This window comes from Suricata suricatta, chromosome 11 (assembly GCF_006229205.1).
Source record: "Suricata suricatta isolate VVHF042 chromosome 11, meerkat_22Aug2017_6uvM2_HiC, whole genome shotgun sequence".
Lineage (NCBI taxonomy): Eukaryota > Metazoa > Chordata > Mammalia > Carnivora > Herpestidae > Suricata > Suricata suricatta.
Window position 1 is genome coordinate 42,564,966 of NC_043710.1, and position 20,896 is coordinate 42,585,861.

General features: G+C 34.4%; 1 non-coding gene across 1 annotated transcript; it reads left to right on the forward strand.

The window, feature by feature from the left end:
* The first annotated feature begins 19,614 nt into the window (after positions 1-19,614).
* Positions 19,615-19,718, forward strand: LOC115272919. The gene has a single exon (XR_003900564.1). It is a non-coding gene; the product is annotated as a small nucleolar RNA U13 (small nucleolar RNA).
* The last annotated feature ends 1,178 nt before the right edge of the window (positions 19,719-20,896 follow it).

Consider the following 20,896-nt stretch of genomic DNA (forward strand, 5'->3'; position numbering starts at 1 on the left):
ACCCTATGCATTATGTTGCTCTCAGAGAAAAGAGGGGACGGTCAGACAGTCTTCCTAACTGGTATCTACTACACAGGCACATTACCAATACATCTTAAAATGAAGATTAAGTACAACTACTAAATATTTCCCACAACGCATCTGTAGAGCCATGTGACATTTTTGCACATACATAAGGGTAGCTTCCAAAGACCAGATTGCAGTGTTAAACTTATTTGTCTTCCATTAGATTTATTAGACATAACTTCTTTTCTATTCATGTTCATTTTCCAAAGGTCTAATCAAGAAATGCCAGTTCTCTAAGTGCTGGTCCAGAGGAAATATATTGTACTAAAATAGGAGGAAACTGTTAGGTTAATGAAGACATGAAGAAAAGACATTTTGTAAAAGATTTAGTATGTAAAGTATTAATTACATGGTTATACATTGTTGTAAACATTTTGCGTGCTGTATTTCATGGTAGAAATAGCATGAATTGACTCAGTGGAAAGAAGCAATTTAACTTAATAAGCATGAAAAATACATTTTGCCCAATAAGATGCCTAAAGCAAAAGCACAAAAACAGGAATTATACATTTAATTTTTTTCTGTTATAAGAGAGAGGGCATATTTGAGGGGGGTTTTGAAAGAAGTGTGTGCAAAGGACGGTGACTGGGATTTTAAAAAGAATTGTTATAATAGTATGTAAAGGAGGATTTTAATTGAGAATTTCTGAGACGTGGTGCCTCCTTGCTTCTTCCTGTGGTATGGTCATGACCAGCATGAAAAAGACAAATTGGTTTTTTTTGTGCTACCATTTGTGCAGTGGAAATGTCACATATTGTGTGCAATAAAACAAGCCTCCTAAATGGCTTTCGTGAATAACTCAGATTCCCAGAAATAAAAGATTGAAATTTCAGTAACTCATCCTACTCCTTGCTGTCATGAGCAAAGGTAGAGCTCACCCAGAATGGGCTAGGTGGGGAATATACAGAGGATAAAAATATAATACCACTTCCAGAAGAAATTCTTTTAAAAAACTGTTCAATATTATTAATAGGGGTAGAATTTCTATTCTTGTAATAAAATAGTATGTCTATGCTAAAAACTATACTTGTAATATATTTGCCGATTTAATGTTAAAATGTTTGGATTTGCGATTTTTCTGAAATTGACGACTTGTTGAGAGATATTTTAAAGACTGAAAAATTGAACAACAGAGTAAATCACATATTCCTGGTAAAAATCACAATTCCATGTATTTTAGTTGACTATGACAACAGACTTCAGGCATGTCAGCCAGTTGGCTCAGAGTTCATGGTATCACTTATAATACATGACGTTCAATGATGGAAACGTTCTGTACCTGTGCTATCCAATACAGTCGCCGTTTAGCCACATGTATCTACTGAGCACCTCAAATGTGGCTGTTGGAACTGAGAAATAGAATTTTTAATTTTATTTAATTTATAGGAAGTAAATTAAATAGCCACAGTGGCTAGTGGAAGACTCAGGTATAGTGCGTTGACCCCAAGAAGGAGGGTATTTTTGTTTTAGTTCCCACTAGAGGGCAATATCTGCTTCAGGAGAAGTGGGAACAATGCACCTTTCACCATTTTCCATCTGGTACTAGAAAACAGAGTGAACAGGCACCATATTTCCAATTGTCTAGAGAGGTTTTAGCTTCCTTATAAATTGGTGCTCGAAGCAGCCATCCAGCTCATCTAGCCCTTCTCTTATGACTTCTTCTGCAACTTTATTCCATATAGTAATGCTTTTATTTTTTCCACCTTTATTGAAGTATGATAGACAAATAAACTTATACATACATACATACATATTATAAATTATATATTTATAAATTATATGCTATATATTTATACAAGATTTATATTATATAAAAACTGTATTTTTTAAAGTTTTCTATATTTACTTTTGAGAGAGAGAGAGAATACAAGTAGGGGAGGAGCAGAGGGACAGGAAGAGAGAAAGAATCCCAAGGAGGCTCCACATTGTCAGCGCAGAGCCCAATGCGGGACTCAAACCCATAAACTGTGAGATCCTGATCTAAGCCAAAGTCAGACACAGCCTACTGAGCCACCCAGGCACCCCTAAAAACTGTATTTTTATGTGTACAATATTGAAAATGTACAACCTGGAAATTTGATATATATTACATGGTAAAATGATTAGCACAATCAAATTAAGAATCTATCACTTTACATAGTTACCCTTTTTTTGGTGAGAATTGTTAAAATCTACTCTTAACAAATTTCAAGTATACAGTATGGCATTATTAACTATAGTTACCATGTATACATTAGATCTGCAGAATGTATTCATCTTATAACTGAAAATGTGTACCCTTTGGCCAATATCTGTCATTTCCCTCAGCCCCCAGGCCCCAGTAACCACCAGTCTACTCTGTTTCTATAGATTTGGCTTTTTTATATTCCACATGTGAGGTCATACGGTATTTTTCTTTCTCTTTCTGACTTATTTCACTTAGCATAATGACCTTCAGATTCATCTATGCTGTCACAAATTGCAGGATTTACTTCTTAATATCCCATTGTGGTGTGTGTGTGTGTGTGTGTGTGTGTGTGTTCACAGATGTATATGTGAGATATTTATATATCACATATTCTTTGTCCATTCATCCATTGATGGACACTTAGGTTGTTTCCATGTCTTGGCTATTATGGATAATGCTGCAATAAACACAAGAGTGCAGAAGTCTCTTTGAGAGAGTGATTTCATTTCCTTTGGATATACAGGAAGGAGCAGGATTGCTGGATCATATGGTAGTTTGATTTTTAATTTTTTGAGGAACCTCCATACTATTTTCTACAATAGCTGTACCAATTTTCATGCCCACCAACACTGTACAAAGGTTCCATTTTCTCTGCATCCTTGCCAACATTTTATCTCTTGTCTTTTTGATGATGGACATCCTAAAAGTGTAGGGTGGCATTTCATTGTATGTGTTTCCCTGATAATAATGATGTTGAGGATCTTCTCATACACTTGTTGGTCATTTGCATATCTTTTTTAGAAAAATGTCTATTCAGGTCTTTTGCCAATTTTTAAATCAGGGTATTTGTGTTTCGTTTTGTTTTGCTATTGAGTTGTATGATTACTTCATTTATTTTGGATATTAATCCCTTCTCAGAATTATGGTTTGCAAATATTTTCTTCCCTTCCATAATTTACTTTTTCATTTTGCTGATTGTTTCCATTGCTGAGCAAAAACTTTTTAGTTTGATACATTCCCACTTGTTTACTTTTGCTTTTGTTACTTGTGCTTTGGGTGTCAGATCCAAAAATCCATTGCCAAGATGGATGTCAGGGAGCTTTTCATTCATGTTTTCTTCTAGGAGTTTTATGGTCTGTCATTAAAATCTTAAACCCATTTGAGTTGATATTTTGTGTTTAGGGTAAAATAGGGATTCAATGTCATTATTTTGCATGTTAACATCCTGCTTTCTTGACATCATTTATTGAAGAGACTACGTCTTTCTTATTCTGTATTCTTGCACGTTTGGCAAAAATTAGTTGACCATAGATGGATTTATTCATGGGCTCTCTATTCTGCTCTTTGTGTCTATTTTTACACAAATACCATAATATTTTGATTACAGTAGTTTTGTAATATAGTTTGAAATAAAAAAGTGATGCCTCCAGCTTTGTTCTTCTTGCTCAACATTGCCTTGGCTATTCAAGGTCTCTTGTGTTTCCATATGAACTTTAGATTGTCTTCTATTTCTGTGAAAAACATCGTTAGAATATTGAAAAGGATCACATGGAATCTGTAGATAACTTTGAGTAATGTGGACATTTTAACAATATTAATTATTCTGATCCACAAACATAGGATATCTTTCAGATTATTTGTGACTTCTTCAGTTTCTTTCACTGATGTTTTATGGTTTTCAATATGTAAATTCTTTCCCCTTCTATGTTAAACTTATTCCTAAGTATTTTGGGGTTTTATGATGATATTTTAAATTGGATAAATTGAATTGTTTTCCCAATTTCTCTAGTAGTTAATTGTTAGTGTGTATAAACACAACTGACTTTTGAATATTGATTTTGTATCCTACTACTTTGCTGAATTCACTTATAAGTCTAACGGTTTTGTGGGTAGAGTCTTTAGGGTTTTTTATATATAAGATCAGATCATCTGGAAACAGGCAATTCTATTTCTTCCTTTGCATTTTGATACCTTTTATTTCTTTTTCTTCCCTAATTGCTATGGCTAGACTTTCTAATCATCTATTCAATAGAAGTGATAAAAGTGGGTATCCTTGTCTTGTTCCTGATTTTAGATAAAAAGCTTTTAGCTTTTCACCAGTGGGTATGATATCAACTGTTGGCTTGTCATATATGGCCTTCATTATGTTGAAGTACATTCTTTCTATACCTCACTTGTTGACAATTTTAATCATGAAAGGATGTTGAATTTTATCACGTACTTTTTCTGCATCTATTGAAATGATCATATGCTTTTTATTTTTCATTTTGTTAATGTAATGTACACATTTATTGGCTTGAAGTTGCATATGTTGAACCATCTTTGCATCCAGTGATAAATACTACTTGATTATGGTGTATGATCCTTTTAATGTGCTGTTGAATATCTGTTAATATTTGCTTCATATAGTTAAGTGCTCTGATGTTGAGTACATAACTATTTATAATTGTTATAGCTTCCTGATCAATTAACCTCTTGATTAATTAATATTCTTGATTAATTGATTCCTTTATCATTATATACTGATCTTTTTTTTGTCTCTTATTGCATTTTTTACTTGAAGTTTAGTTTTTCTGACATAAATATGTGTACCCATGCTCTTTTTTAAAATTTCCATTTGAATGGAATATCTTTTCCCATACCATCCTGTTCTATGTGTGTCTTTATAGCTGAAATATTTTGTAGGTAGCATATAGATGACTCTTGCTTTTTTATCTATTCAGCCACTCTATGTCTTTTGATTGGAGAATTTAGTCCATTTACATTTAAAATGACAGTTGAGTGATAAGGGCTTAATATTGCCATTTAGTTCATTATTTTTCTGGGTGTTTTGTAGATACTGTTTCTTTCTTTCTCCCCTCCTGTTTTCCTCTGTGATTTGATATTTTCTGCTTTACTTTCTCTTTATCTTTTGTATATATACTATAATTTTTTGGTTTGTAGTTACCAAAAGGCTTACAGAAAACATCTTACGGTTATAGCAGTCTACTTTAAGCTAAAAACAATTCAACTGCATACAAAACCTCCGCACTTTCACTACATCTCCACACTTTATTTTTGATATCACAATTTACATCTTTTTGTATGGTGTATCAGTTAACAAATTATCATAGATATATTTATTTTAAATATTTTTGTCTTTTAAGCTTTTACATAGAGTTATAAGTAACTTACATACCACCATTACAGTATTAAAGCATTATGAACTTAACTATATAATTACCTGTACCAGTCAATTTTATATTTTCATATGATCACATGTTTCCAACTAGTGTTCTTTTATTTCAGATGGGAGAACTCCCTTTAGCATTTCTTGTAAGTCTAGTCTTACAGTGATGAACTCCTTCCATTTTTTTTTTTTTTTGTCTGGGAATATCTTCATTTCTCCCTCAATTCTAAAGGACAACTTTGTCCTTTATTTATTATTGTTGGTTGGCAGGCTTTCTCTATCAGTATTTAAATATGTGATTCCATTGATTTCTGACCTGCAATGGTTTTGCTGAAATTTTCACTGATAGTCTAATGAGGGTTCCCTTATATATAGGACTTTGCTTTCTCTTGCTGCTGTCAAGATTCTCTCTTTGTTTGTAACTTTTGACAGTTTGATTATAATGTGTCTCAGTATGGCAGGGGAAGTACCCACAGCTTTTCAACACTCCAGGGAGAATCTCAGTCAGTTCCCACATGCAAGCAGACTAAAAGCCCAATCAATGGGCAGCAGTTCAGAGAGTATGAACTCTAACCCTTTCCAGGAAGAAACTGAGAGCTTTGCATTTTTGCCAATTGCTTCCTGGGAAGGCAGGCAATGCCTGCCAAGCCTAGGAAGATAGCCTTGGAAGTGGTCACATGCATTTTTATTTATTATTTTTTTTAAATAGTTTATTGTCATATTGGTTTCCATACAACATCCAGCGCTCTTCCCCACAAGTGTCCTCCTCCATCACCACCACCTCTTTTCCCCCCCTCTCCCTTCCCCTTCAACCCTCAGTTCGTTTTCAGCATTCAATAGTCTCTCAAGTTTTGTGTCCCTCCCCCCAGCTCTCTTTCCCTCTTCCCCTCCCCCTGGTCCTCCATTAGGTCTCTCCTGTTCTCCTGTTAGACCTATGAGTGCAAACATATGATATTTGTCCTTCTCCGCCTGACTTATTTCGCTTAGCATGACACCCTCGAGGTCCATCCACTTTCCTACAAATGGCCAGATTTCATTCTTTCTCATTGCTATCACATGCACTTTTAAAATCACCTCTGTTGAATGTGGTCCTTGGGAACTGGTGAATGCTGAGCCCCTTTGGCTCTCAGAGCTAAAAGTTGAGGCAGTAGATGTGTGATCCAAACCCTTCACTCTTCAGAAAGGAACTATGATTTAGAGTTTCCCTACCTACTATAAAGATATCCCTACAGATAAATAAAAAACTAAAACATGGAATGTCAGATGTTAATGAATATTATGGGAAAATTTAAGTGAGGAATGGAAATATACTTGCAATTTAAATACAGTGGATCAGGGAAGATCTCACTGAAAGGGTTTCCACTTCAGTAACGACTGAAGAAAGTGATGGAGGAAGTCATGCATATAATTGGTAGAAGAACCTTCCAGGCAGAGATAAAAGTAGAAACAACTGAAATGAGAGTACATCTTGCATGCTTGAGAAGCCTCAAGATGGCTGAGAAGAGTGAGCAAGAGAGTGGGTACTGAGAGAAGTAAAGAGATATCAGGAGTCAAACAGGTAGGGCCTTCAAGATGCCCTTTTAAGGACTTTGACTTTTATTCTGAAGAATATGAAAAATCATTCAAAGATTTAAATAGAACAACATGATCTTATTTATACCTTTATAGACTCACTCTGTGTTGCAAATAGACTGTGGGATGAGGTGAGGGATATGAGTGAAATCAGGAAACCCTATAAGAAAGCTATTGTCAATTTCTCATTATGAGACAGAGGTGGCTCAGACCAGGATGGTACCAGAAGATGTGAAGAGAGGTAATCCTGGGCTGGGTTTTTTTTTTTTTTATAGCTGTCAGAACTCCTTATTAATTACATGTAATATCTTTTTGCTCCCTTTCACTAGATTTCTTTCTGTTTTAGAAATACGGACATATTTCTCTAACATGGTAGAGAACAAAAAAAAAGAATTTATCTTTTCATCCCTACATCACTTTAAAAAAAGATGAAATTTACATTTTAACGTTTTCCCTTCTCCTCTTCAGTGTAAAGTTAGGTTCCCTAGAATCAGAGCCTGTGGCAGGGCGTGTGGGGAAATGATTCCCTGAGGGAATGGTCTCAGGAGAACAGAGGTGAGGAAAGCAGGATGGGGCAGAGGAGGGAGCTAAGCCAGCACGCTGTCTCAGCTGGACACTAGCTTCAGCCTGGTGCCATAGGCGCTCTAGAGAAAGAAATTTACCACAGAGTTGTTTCTACTTTGAGTAAAGGGGGTTGGCCTCTTATACCCACTGAGAGTTGGAGGGGGGACACAAGGAATAACCCCCACCAAAAATACCCATCCCCCATTTCCCCCCAGAACAACTTGTTTATATCTAGATCATCCTTTCCTTATTTAACAATTATATAATAGAATCATTTCCTTCCCAAAAGAATTAACTACTTTTGGTCCTTTATCCAGATTCCCCTCACCAGCTGCTCTGAGTGTCAACTCTAATATCTTACAGCCACAGTCCTCTCCAGAGGATTTCTCTCAGCTGATGACTGCTACCTTCACAGGAAGATGCCTTATTTACCCCTTGAGCAACAGTGGCAGTCTTCAGCCAATGACTGACTGATACAAAATACAAAACCCAGACTCTTCACCTCAAGGTAAGGAACCGTGTGGAGCCATTTACACTGACAATGCTCCTCTGATCAGACTTAGGCTAGACTTTAGCTAAATTCACATCTTCGGCTTCCTCCCCTGTCCTATCTTGCTTGTCTCATTTTCTTACAGGCTTTTCTTGAGAGCAGTTTCTCAATAAATCACATGTAGCAGAATCCCCATCTCAGGCTCTGCTTCTGAAGACCTTACCTAAGGAATGGTCCCCTTTAATCTAATTAGGTGGGATGACACCATAACAATGCATAATGACATCATCTATTTAAAAACTAAAAGAACAGGCTCTTCTTTAAGTGATCAGAAATACTTGTTCTACTTCCTTTGAATTTTATCATAATGCATTGCATTTTATGCCCAAAAGTCTTTTACTTGTCTATTATGTTCTTCTCTGAAAAAAACAGATGAATATATTTACAAGAGATAGAGAAGGGCACTACATCATGATAAAGGCAACTATCGAACAAGAGGATCTAACAATAAATATTTATTCCCCAAACATGAAACACCCATATGTATAACAATTAATAACAAAGAAAAAGAAACTCATTGATAATGATACAATAATAGTATGGAACTTTAACACCCCACTTACATCAATGGAAAGACCATTTAAGCAGAAAATCAACAAGGAAATAATTGCTTTGGATGACACACTGGAATAGATGAATTTAACAGATATATTCAGAACATTTCATCCTAAAGCTGAAGGATACACATTCTTTTCAAATGAACAGAGCAATTATCCAGAAAAAGTCACATACCAGGTCCCAAATCAGGCCTCATCAAGTACAAAAAGACTGAGATGATACCGTGCATATTTTCTGACCAAAACACTATGAAACTTGAAGTCAACCACAAGAAAAAAATTGGAAAGACCACAAGTTCATGGAAGTTAAACAACATGCTACTAGAGAAGAATAGGCCAACCAGAAAATCAAAGAAGAAAATTTAAAATATGTGAAACCAAATGAAAATGTAAATATGATGGTCTAAAACCTTTGGGATGCAGAAAAAGTGGTCCTAAGAGGAATATTTATAGTATTACAGGCTTGTCTCAGGAAGCAAAAAAAAAAAAAATCTCAAATAAACAACCTAATTTTACACCTAAAGGAGCTAGAAAAAGAACAAGTGAAGCATAAAGCCAGCAGAAGAAAAGAAATAATAAAATTAGAGCAAAAGTAAATGATATAGAAACAAAAAACAAACAAAAAAGGCAAATAAAACAAAACTAAGAACATATCAATGAAACCAGGAGCTGGTTGTTTGAGATAACTAATAAAATTGATACCCCGACTTATCAAAAAGAGAACAGAAGGGCACTGGGACAGCTCAGTTGTTTGAGCTTCCAATTTCGGCTCCAGTCACAATCTCATAGTTCATGGGTTTGAGCCCCACATCAGGCTAGCTGCTGTCAGCCTTTCAGTGCAGAGCTCACTCCAATTCCTTTCTCCCTCTCTCTCTACCTCTCCTCCACTTGTACTCTCCCCAAAATAAATAAATATTTTAAAAAAGAAAAGAAAAGAGAAAGGATTCAAATAAATAAAATCACAGATGACAGAGAAGAAATAACAACCAACACCACAGAAATACAAACAATTATAAGAGAGTATTATGAAAAGTTATATGCCAACGAATTGGATAATCTGGAAGAAATTAATAAATTCCTAGGAACATATAAACTACCAAAACCTGAACAGAAATAAAGAGAAAAGTTGAATAGACAGATAAGCAAACAAATTGAATCAGTAATCAAAAATCTCCCAACAAACAAAAGTTCAGGACTACATGGCTTCACAGGTAAATTCTACCAAATATTTAAAGAACAGGTAATACCTATTTTTCTCAAACTGTCCAAAAAGTAGAAATGGAAGGAAACTTCCAAACTCATTCTACAAGGACAGCAGTACCTTGATTCCAAAACCAGAAAAAGATGCCACTAAAAAACAGAATTACAATCTAATATACCTGATGAACATTGATGCAAAAATTCTTGACAAAATACCAGCAAACCAACTCCAACAGTACATTAAAAGAATCACTCACCATGATCAATTGGGATGTATTAATGAGCTGCAAGTATGGTTCAATATTCACAAACCAATCAATGTGATATAACACATTAAGAAAAGAAGGATAAAAACCATATGATTCCTCTCAATAAATGGAGAAAAATCATCTAACAAAGTATAGCATACATTCTTGATAAAAACCCTCAACAAAGTAGTGATAGAAAGAATATACCTCAACATAATAAAGGCCATATATGAAAGACCCACAGCTAATATCATCCTCGCTGTGCAAAAACGGAGAGCTTTCCTTAATGGTCAGGAACAAGACAGGGATGTCCACTCTGACCATTGTTATTTAACATAGTTCTAGAAGTCCTAGCCTCAGCAATCAGATGACAAAAAAGAAATAAAAGGCATCAAAATCAGCAAGGAAGAAGTCAAACTTTCACTATTCATAGATGCCATGATACTCCATGTAGAAAACCCAAAAGACTTCACAAAAAAATTTGCTTAAACTGATACACAAATTCAGTTAAGATTACAGGACACAAAATCAATGTATAGAAATCTGTTGCATTTCTACACACTAAAAATGAAGTAGCAGAAAGAGAAATCAAGGAATTGATCCCATTTACAACTGCAACAAAACCTTAAGACACCTAGGAATAAACCTAACCAAGGAGGGAAAAGATCTGTATTATAGAACACTTATGAAAGAAACTGAAGATGACACAAAGAAATGGAAAAACATTCCATGCTCATGGATCAGAGGAACAAATATTGTCAAAGGTCTATACTACCCAAAGCAATCTACATATTTCGTGTAATCCCTATCAAAATACCACCAAAATCTTTCACAGAGCTAGAACAAATAATCTTAAAATTTGTGTGGAACCACAAAACACCATGAATAGCCAAAGCAATGTTAAAAAAAGAAGAGCAAAGCTGGGGGCATCACAATTTTGGACTTCACGCTATATTACAAAGCTGTAGTCATCAAGGCAGTATGGTACTGGCACAAAAATAAACACATTGATCAATAGAACAGAATAGAAAACCCAGAAATGGAAAAATAAACAAGAAAACCCCAAAATTAACCCACAACTAGATGGTCAACTCATCTCTAGCAAAGCAGGAAAGAATATCCAATGGGAAACAGGACAGTCTCTTCAACAAATGGTGCTGGAAATACTGGACAGCAACATGTAAAAGAATGAAACTGGACCACTTTCTTACACCATACACAAAAAAATAAATTCAAACTGGATGAAAGGCCTAAGTGTGAGACCTGAAATCATAAAATCCTAGCGGAGAACACAATCAGTAATCTCTTTGACATTGGCCATTGTAACTTCTTCCTAGACATGTCTCTTGAGGCAAAGGAAACAAAAGCACAAATAAACTATTGGGATTTCATCAAGATAATAAGCTTCTGTACAGCAAAGGATATAATCAACAAAGTAAAAGGTAACCGACAGCATGGGAGAAAATATTTCCAAATGACATATTTGATGAATTAGTATCCAAAATCTATAAAGAACTTAAAAAACTCAACACCCAAAAAACAAATAATCCAGTTACAAAATGAATAGACATTTTTTTCAAAGAAGACATACAGAGGGCTAATAGACATATGAAAAGATACTTATCATCAGGGTAATACAAATCAAAACTACAATGAGATAACACCTCACATCTGTCAGAATGGTGAGACTGTGGGGGAAAGAAGAACCCTGTTACCTTGTTGGGAATACAAACTGGTGCAGCCACTCTAGAAAACAGTATAGAGTTTCCTTATAAAGTTAAAAATAGAACTACCCTATGATCCAGTAATTGCACTAGTAGGTATTTACCCAAAGGATACAAAAATACTGATTTGAAGGAATAAATGCACTCCAGTGTTTATAGCAGCATTATCTACCCTAGCTAAATTACAGAAAAAACCCAATATCCATCGATTGATGAGTGATTAAGAAAATGTGGTGTTATATATACAAAGGAATATTACTTAACCTTAAAAAGAATGAAATCTTGCGATTTGCAGTAACATGGATGGTGTTATAGAGTATTATGCTAAGCAAAATAAATCAGTCAGTCAGAGAAAGACAAATACCATATTATTTCACTCATATGTGGAATTTAAGAAACAAAAAAAAAGGACATATAGTAACAAAAAAGAGGCAAACCCAGAAACAGACTCTTATTTATTTTTTTCTAAGAAACAGACTCTTAAACATAGAGAACAAATTAATGGTTACAGAGAAGAGGTTGGGGGGATGGATAGGTTAAGTAGGTGATGAAGATAAAGGAGGGCACTTGTGATGAGCACCGGATGTTGTATGTAAGTGATGAATCACTAAATTCTACACCTGAAACTAATATTACATTGTATGTTAACTAACTGGAATTTAAATAAAAACCTGGAGGAAAAAAGGAATAAAAGATTGATATTAGACATGAAAAAAAATTTTTGCATTGTTCTACTTCCTTTGAGCTTTAGCATAATGTATTATGTTAATAGTCTCTTGTCCATTACATCCTTTTCTGAAAAAAATATGAGTATCTTTTTATTTCCTGTGTCTATATTACTCTGAGTATAAAATTTTCTTCTGAAATAAATCATAATTACAAATAATATTAATAATAGAATTGATTAAACATTATAAATTTGTTACAGATTTTTAAAAATCAATATTAAATATAAAAAGAAAAATTTACTGGAAATGCATTTTAACAAGATGAATAAGCTATTTTTTAATCAGTTCCAGTATCTGTAGATAATTCATACTACTAAAATGAAAAAAATGCTCAGCAGCAATTCTATTTTCATTTTTGTAGTTGTTGTTAATAAGATGTGAGAGCTAAGACACCTCATTCAGATAAAGAAAATGAGAATGAGATTGGAACAATCTTTTTTTATTGAAGTATAATTAACATTTGGTGTTATGTTAGTTTCAGGTGCACAATATGATTCAGCAATTCTATACATTTCTCAGTGTTCACCAAGATTAAGTGTACTCTTGATCCTCTTTATTGATATCCCCTTCGGGCAACCACCCACTTGTTCTCTGTATTCAAAACTCTGTTCTTTTGTTTGTCCATTTTTTTCTTTGTTCATTTGTTTTGTCTCTTAAATTCACATGAGTGAAATCATACAATATTTGTCCTTCTCTGTCTGACTTCACTTAGCATTATACCCTCTAGGTCCATCCATGTTGTTGCAAATGGCAGGATTTCATTCTTTTTTATGGCTGAGTCATATTCCATTGTTTATACATACTACATCTTCTTTATCCATTCATCTATCAGTGGACACTAGGTTGCATTCCATAAATTGGCTATGGTAAATAATACTGCAATAAATACAGAAGTGCATATCTTTTTTTAATTAGTATTTTTGGTTTTTTTGGGTAGATAGCCAGTAGTGGAATTACTGGACCATAGGGTAATTCTATTTCTTCATTCTTTAAAAAAGCTCCATTCTGTTTTCCATAGCAGTTGTACTAATTTACATTCCTACCAATAGTGCATGAGGGTTCCTTTCTCTCCACATCCTCACCAACACTTGTCATTTGTCCTTTGATTCTAGCCATTCTGATAGGTGGAAGGTGATATCTCATTGTGGTTTCACTTTGCATTTCACTGATGATGAGTGATAGTAAGCATATTTTCATGTGTCTGTTGGTCAGCTGTATGAATTCTTTGGGGGGAAAAAGTCTATATAGGTCCTCTGCCCACTTTTTATGATTATTATTTTGGTGTTAAGTTGCATAAGTTCTTTATACATTTTGGATATAACCTCTTATCAGATATATTGTTTGCAAATATCCTCTCCCATTTAGTAGGTTACTTTTTGTTTTGTTGATGCTTTATTTTGCTATACAAAAGCTTTTTATTTTAAGATAGGGTCAGTAGTTTAATTTTGCTTTTGTTTTTCTTTCCCTTGCCTGAGGAGAAACATCTAGAAAAATGTTTCTGTGGTCAATATCAAAGAAATTACTGCCTCTGTTTGCTTCTAGGAGTTTTGTGGTTTCAGGTCTCACAGTTAGGTCTTTAATCCATTTTGAGTTTCTTTTTGTGTCTGGAGTATGAACGTGGTCCAGTTTCATTCTTCTGCATGCAGCCATCCAGTTTCCCAACACCATTATTGAAGAGTAAATGGAAGAACATTTATCATAGCAATATCATAATTCTTTGAACTGCTTCTCAGTTAAATGCCAGAAAGCACCAAGTTACCTAGCTTCAATAACACATTTTAATAATTTGTAAGATAGCATCTTGATAAGGTCCTTTTTCAATTTTGTTGAAAAAAATTATTAGACACCACTTGACTTGCCACAGATTTTTAAATAAAATATCTAGAGATTTACTTCCTCAACAGCCAGCAACAAAACTTCTGATTTGGCAACCCAAAGCCTTTTAGACTCTAAAAGGAAGGAGCCACAGTAAATAAAAGATATTCTTTGCTTCTAAAACGACTCTATCTTTCCTCAGATATGCTGGGCTTTTTTACCACGAGTCAATTGGTAATTGGTAATGGTTTTTTTGAAACACTTTATTCAGGTTGGAGTCAACTAATCACTTTTGCACCTAACTGAATCTTGTGTTTATTTCAAATTCTTTCAGTTGGCTTTAAATATAACTCTAAAGATATTTTAATGTCTTTTCCTCAAGTATATAAGTTCCTCTCATGCTTTATCTCACTCTTAACTTGCATTAATGACAGCACACACAGAAAACGTAATTATATAACTCCGTATAGATGTGTGAAAAAGATGAAGTCAGCGAGTTGCAGAATTTGGAGGGTTTGCATGGAGCAGATTTAAAAGATAGAGTAAAATAAGTACCTATTGTCAGAGAGGACCACAAAAGGGCTTTCGATTTTTGTTCTATCCATCATTCTTTGTACTTTTGATCATCTCTTTTATTTTATCATGGTATTGAGGTGATCATTTAGTGCTTGGTAAGGGCTTTAAGGAAAGGAATCACAGAAAGTAACCATGAAAATCAATAGCCTTCCAGTGACCTTTAGACATTTAATCCCAATTAGCTTCAACAAAGCTATATCATCTGTGTGATTTATAAAGCAGTTCTTTTTCTTTAAGATTATTTGAAAGTTTCCAGTAATTAGTTTTTATTCACCAGGTGACCATCTAGTAACATGACCGAAACTCCTAATGATTTAAAAACAAAAAAAAACCCTGATGGTAATAATAGCCCTTTTGAGGAAGAGTAGAAATAACCTCAAAGCATAAGGAGACTTCGTGTTCAAATTATAATCAAAATCACACATTCCAATAAATGCTGTAAGGATAAAGACCAGAGGTTTGGGAGAAAGAATAACAATGGAATCCTAGTTTAGACTGGGAAATAAGAGAAGTCCTCTCTAAGTAACTAACATTTAAGTCAAGACCCAAGGGAGAAATTGGCTTCATTAAAGTAATGGAGGGGCACCTGGGTGGCCCAGTCAGTTAAGCATCCAGCTTCAGCTCAGGTCATGAGCTCAGGGTTTGTGGGTTCGAGCCCCGCATCGGGCTCTGTGCTGACAGTTGGCTCAGAGCCTGGAGCCTGCTTCGGATTCTGTATCTCCCTCTCTCTGACCCTCCCCTGCTCGTGCTTTCTCTCTGTTTGTCAAAAGTAAATAAAAAAACATTAAAAATTTTTAAAAAATAAAATAATGGAAAGAAATATGTAAATCTCAAACCAAAGAGAAATAATTCTCAGATAAGGTGAAAGAGAAACCAAGGACAGCTTGTTAAAAGAAAACAAACAATCCAGAAAGTAAGCTGGAACTGACAAAGAACTCAGTTTGAAATTAACACATGATGAGATAAAGCAAGTGCTGGGCTTTATATAACTTTATAGAACATGTTTTAGTAAACATGAATGCAATAAAGCAAGAGTTTAAAGACTAAATGAAAAATAAAATAACAGAATAGAAAGAAAAATAGAAATTTTAAAGCTAAGGAAATGGAAGAAGATCCAAATATGACTGATAAATTAGAAATTGCATGGACAAGACAGATACAGCTAAAATTCAAACGAAGGCAGAAGAAAAATTTAATGTAATAATGGTGAATGAAGAGAAAAATATAGAGAATAAAACAAATGGTGTAACAATAAAGGCATAGAAGTCAGAGAAACAATTTCATATTAGAATATTAAGATATTTAGAGGCACCTGGGTAACTCAGTCTGTTATGTGTGACTTCAGCTCAGGTCATGACCTCATGATTGAGGAGTTCAAGACCCACATCAGGGGCGCCTGGATGGCTCAGTCGGTTAAGCTCCGGCTTCGGCTCAGGTCATGATCTCATGGTTCATGGGTTCGAGCCCCGCATTGGGCTCTGTGCTAAGAGCTAGCTCAGAGCCTGGAGCCTGCTTCGGATTCTGTATCTCCCTCTCTCTCTGACCCTCCCCTGCTCGTGCTGTCTCTCTCTGTCTCTCAAAAAAAAAAAAAAAAAAAAAAAAGACCCACATCAAGCTCTGCACTAACAGTGCACTGGATTCTCTCTCTCTCTTCCCTTCCCTCTCTCTGTCTGTCTCTCTCTCAAAATAAATAAATAAACTTAAAAAAAAGAATATTAGGATATTTATATATCCCTGAAATGGTGAACCCAACAAGGAAACCAAATGCATACAAGTATACATATATTTATTTTTATATATTTTATATACTAAGTTTATACATTATAAATATAAAATCATATTTTACATTTTACGTTATTATGTATATTTATGTATCATGTATATTTATTATATATTTAAATATATTTAAAAAGAGAACACAGGAAAAAATTCTTGAAATAAACAAATAAATCTGAGAATCAAAATCTGCACATAAAAATGGTATACCACACACCAAATAATAATAATAATAATAATCTACTGGGTATAAATGACAGATCCCGCTTATTGTTGAACTTAAAAACATAAACCAAAATCCTCAGACATGTCAGCAAAAGATAAAAATAAAATCACTTAAAAGTTGAGCTGAGACTCATACTGGCTTCTCACAGTAAGATATTAACGCCCGAAGACAATGCAGAAAGGTCTATAAATTATAAGGGGAAAATGCGTATGACTTACAAATATTAAACCCACGTTGTAATCAAATAAAAAGGTTAGGAGATGTTTTCAAACATGGGATCTCTCTGGACTCATAGCACCCATGAGTTCCTCAATGAAAAGCATTTCACACTGATCAAATCAGTTGCCCAAAACCTAATTCACAATTAAGACTCCTATGTCCAATTAAGACATTCAATGGTAAGTGATGATTACCATATAAACAAAGAACTAAGACCCAAACAACTAGGAAAAAATTATTCCAGAAGACAACCAAAATACTATAGTTTGTACTCACAACCAGAGGGGAGTAAATGGGTTGGAACTTACTCTTCAACCATAAACAAATATAAAACTGGCTAAATATCTATGAACTAAATGTTTTTGGACCTTGGACAACATCTAGTAAAGGGCTGTGAGCCTGAAAGGAAAGAAAAGCTCCCGGTCACACAATAGCCCCAGTTTTCAGACAGTGGACAAGTTCTGTTCCTTGGGTGCAGGTAGGGGAAATCTGAACCAAGTTTGAGTAGTTCTAAGTTGAAGAGACAGATATTAGAATTTAGATTTGCCCCGTAAACTATAATTTTCAGAGTAGAAATACTACAGAGAAGGAACTCTTCAGAAAAAGACTCCAGATATATGAATAAAGATCCCTTGAGTCTTTGAATACTAATCTCTCTCTGCACAGCATGGAATTCAATAAGACTGCACAAAGACGTGTGAAGAAAAAAAAACTCTCACGGAATGGAAGCCAAATAATGTCTGTAGTTTATACAGGGCCAGGGCTGTTCAAATTTCTCCAGCCAGCGCCGAAACACATTGTTAAATGCACACAATATTTACAAGTGAACCTAAAAATGGTCACATCTGGGGCTAAACTGATACTTCAGGAATATCTACGCTAGATACATCCTTAAAAACCTTTTTAAAAAAAAAAAAAAGCCTAGAAAATATCAAACTGAATCATGAGTCATTTAATTGTCAGGACAAAATCCACACCATTTAAAGAAACAACAAAATATAGCAGTTAACAATGAAATATTTACAATGTCTGGCATTCAATTAAAAACTGCCAGGCATATAAAGGTAGAGGGAAAAAGTGACCAAAAGAAAAAACAATTTCATAGAAAGAGATGCAAAAATGATAAAGTTCATGGGATTATAATGAGAATGATAAAATGATTCTTATAAATATGCTCAATGTGCTTAAGAACTTAAAGAAAAACATGAACATAATATGGAGAAAAATGGAAGACTTTAAGAAAAAGAATCAAATGGACGTGTTAGAAAAAAAAAATACCTAAAGTAGAAATTACATTGCATGGTATTAACCACAGATTAGACATAAAAGGTCAGTGAACTTGGAAACAAAGCAATATAAAATATCCAAAATGAAGCATACAGAGTAAAGATAAAAATGAATTAAATCCTAAGTAATGTGTGAAACAATAATGAGCAGTCTAGCATACATGTAATTGGTATCTCAGAAAGAGAGAAAAAGCAGGAGAGAAAAAATATACTTGAAGGAATAATGGTAGAGGTTTAAAATGCACAATGCTAAAATATGATAATATTGAAAGAAAAAATAGATAATCTAACATTATAGGGGCACCTGGGTAGCTCAGTTGGTTAAGCCTCCGACATCAGCTAAGGTCATTCCTACTCCAGCTGAGGTCACCATCTCAAGGTTTGTGAGTTTGAGCCCCGTGTCAGGCTCTATGCTGACAGCTCAGAGCCTGGAGCCTGCTTTGAATTCTGTGTCCCCCCTCCCTCTGCCCCTCCCCTGCTCACACTCTATCTCTCTCTCTCAAAAATAAATAAATTTTAAAAATTAAAAAAATCTAACATTATAGTGGTACATCAAAAACTCTTTTCTCAATAATTGATCTAAAAAAAACTACAGAAATTATTATGGATATAGGAGACCCGAATGACTATCAAAGAATTTGAATTGTCAGACATTTCTGGAAAACTCCACCAATCAAGAGCAAAATATATGTCCTGTTCAAGTACACATGGAGCATTTATCAAGACAGAATAGATTCTAGGCTATTAGCCAAGTCTCAATAAATTACAAAAGACTGAAATCATAAGAAAATTTAATTAGAAATTACTAAATAAAAAACATCTGGAAATGCCCAAAACATTTGGGAATTAAATTTCATAGTTTCATAAGAACTCATATCTCAAAAAAAACCAACAGAAAATAAGAAAAAAATCTAAACTAAATCATAATTAAAATGCAGCATATAAACAGAGGATGCATGTAAATCATCCCTTAGGAGATTATGGCTTAAAATGTTTATACTAGGAAAGAAAAGAAAAGTTAAAGTCAATAAAATAGAAAACTGAAAAGCAACAGGGAAAAAGAAATAGCACAAAAAAGATTGTTCTTTGAAAAAAAAGTCAATGGAATTGACAAAACCTTAGTAGAATCCTAAAGAAAACGAGATATGAACTATGGATATCAAGAATAATGGTCCTTTTGTAGTTCATAAGCATGAGGATTGAGTGTTTACACCATTGTCTGACATGTGCCACCCTTAAACCTTGTTATGACATTGGCCCATTACCCATCTGACATGAAAAATAAAATAAAATAAAGAACCTCACTATAGATCTCATGGATATTAAAAGAACAGTAAGTGAATATCATAAACTGACTTAACAAGAAATAAAAAACCTGAATGGCCCTAAAAGCAGGATATTAAATTTTAACTCAAAATTCTCCTTAAAAATATTCAAGATCAAAATGATTTTATTAATAACTCTTGTCAAAAAATTTTAAAGGTATTATACTAATCCCACACAAATTCTTTCAGAAGATTAAAAAGAAAATACTACATCCCTGCTCACTCTCTGAGGCCAACATTACCTTGATACCAAAACAGTTGAACACGTGAGAAAAGGAGACTACAAACCATTATTATTATTTACATAGACAAAATAATTCCTTCATAAAACAAAGCAGCAAGTTAGATCAAGTAATATGTATAAAGAATAACATATCTTGACAAAGTGGGATTTACCCCCAGTTTGCTAAATTGGTTTAATATTTGGAAATCGATGTAGTTTAACATGTTAACAAAAATTTTAAAACTATAGAATCATCTTAATAGATGTAGAAAATGCACTTAACAGGTGCTCATGATAAAAAACAAAATGAAACCAAAAAAACTCTCACTTCTTATAGAACAGAAGGAATTTGATCACACCTGAGAAAAAATAAATACTTTCACCCAGATTGTGAACAAAGAAAGGATGCTCACTCCCACCGTTTCACATTTGTTCTAGGAGTCATGGCAGTCCAATAAATGAAAACGACATACATTGGAAAAAGTGTGATAGTGTGATTTGCAAAAGAAATATATTATTTATTCTTGTTTCTGTTCCTGGAACAGAGCTCTAAAAACACCTTGCAATTTCGGGTGATAAAGCAATGAAATTGTCTTTTGTTATGTTAATGAGACAACTCTGAAGAGATCCTAGGGTTGTTCACCTGATCAGAGGGTAAGTTTCAGTCCCACCCCTGGACCTCTGGAGAGCGGACAGGAGCTGGAGATGGGGCTGGAGTTAACCACCAATGGCAATTAGGCCTTTGTAGTAAAACATCCATCAAAACCCAATCGGAAGGGATTTGGAGAGCTTCCCATACACATTCGTGTATAGGGAGGATGATGCTCCCCAACTCCATAGGGAGAGAAGCTCCTGTATTCAGGATCCTCCCAGACCTCACCCTATCTATCTCTTCATCTGGATGC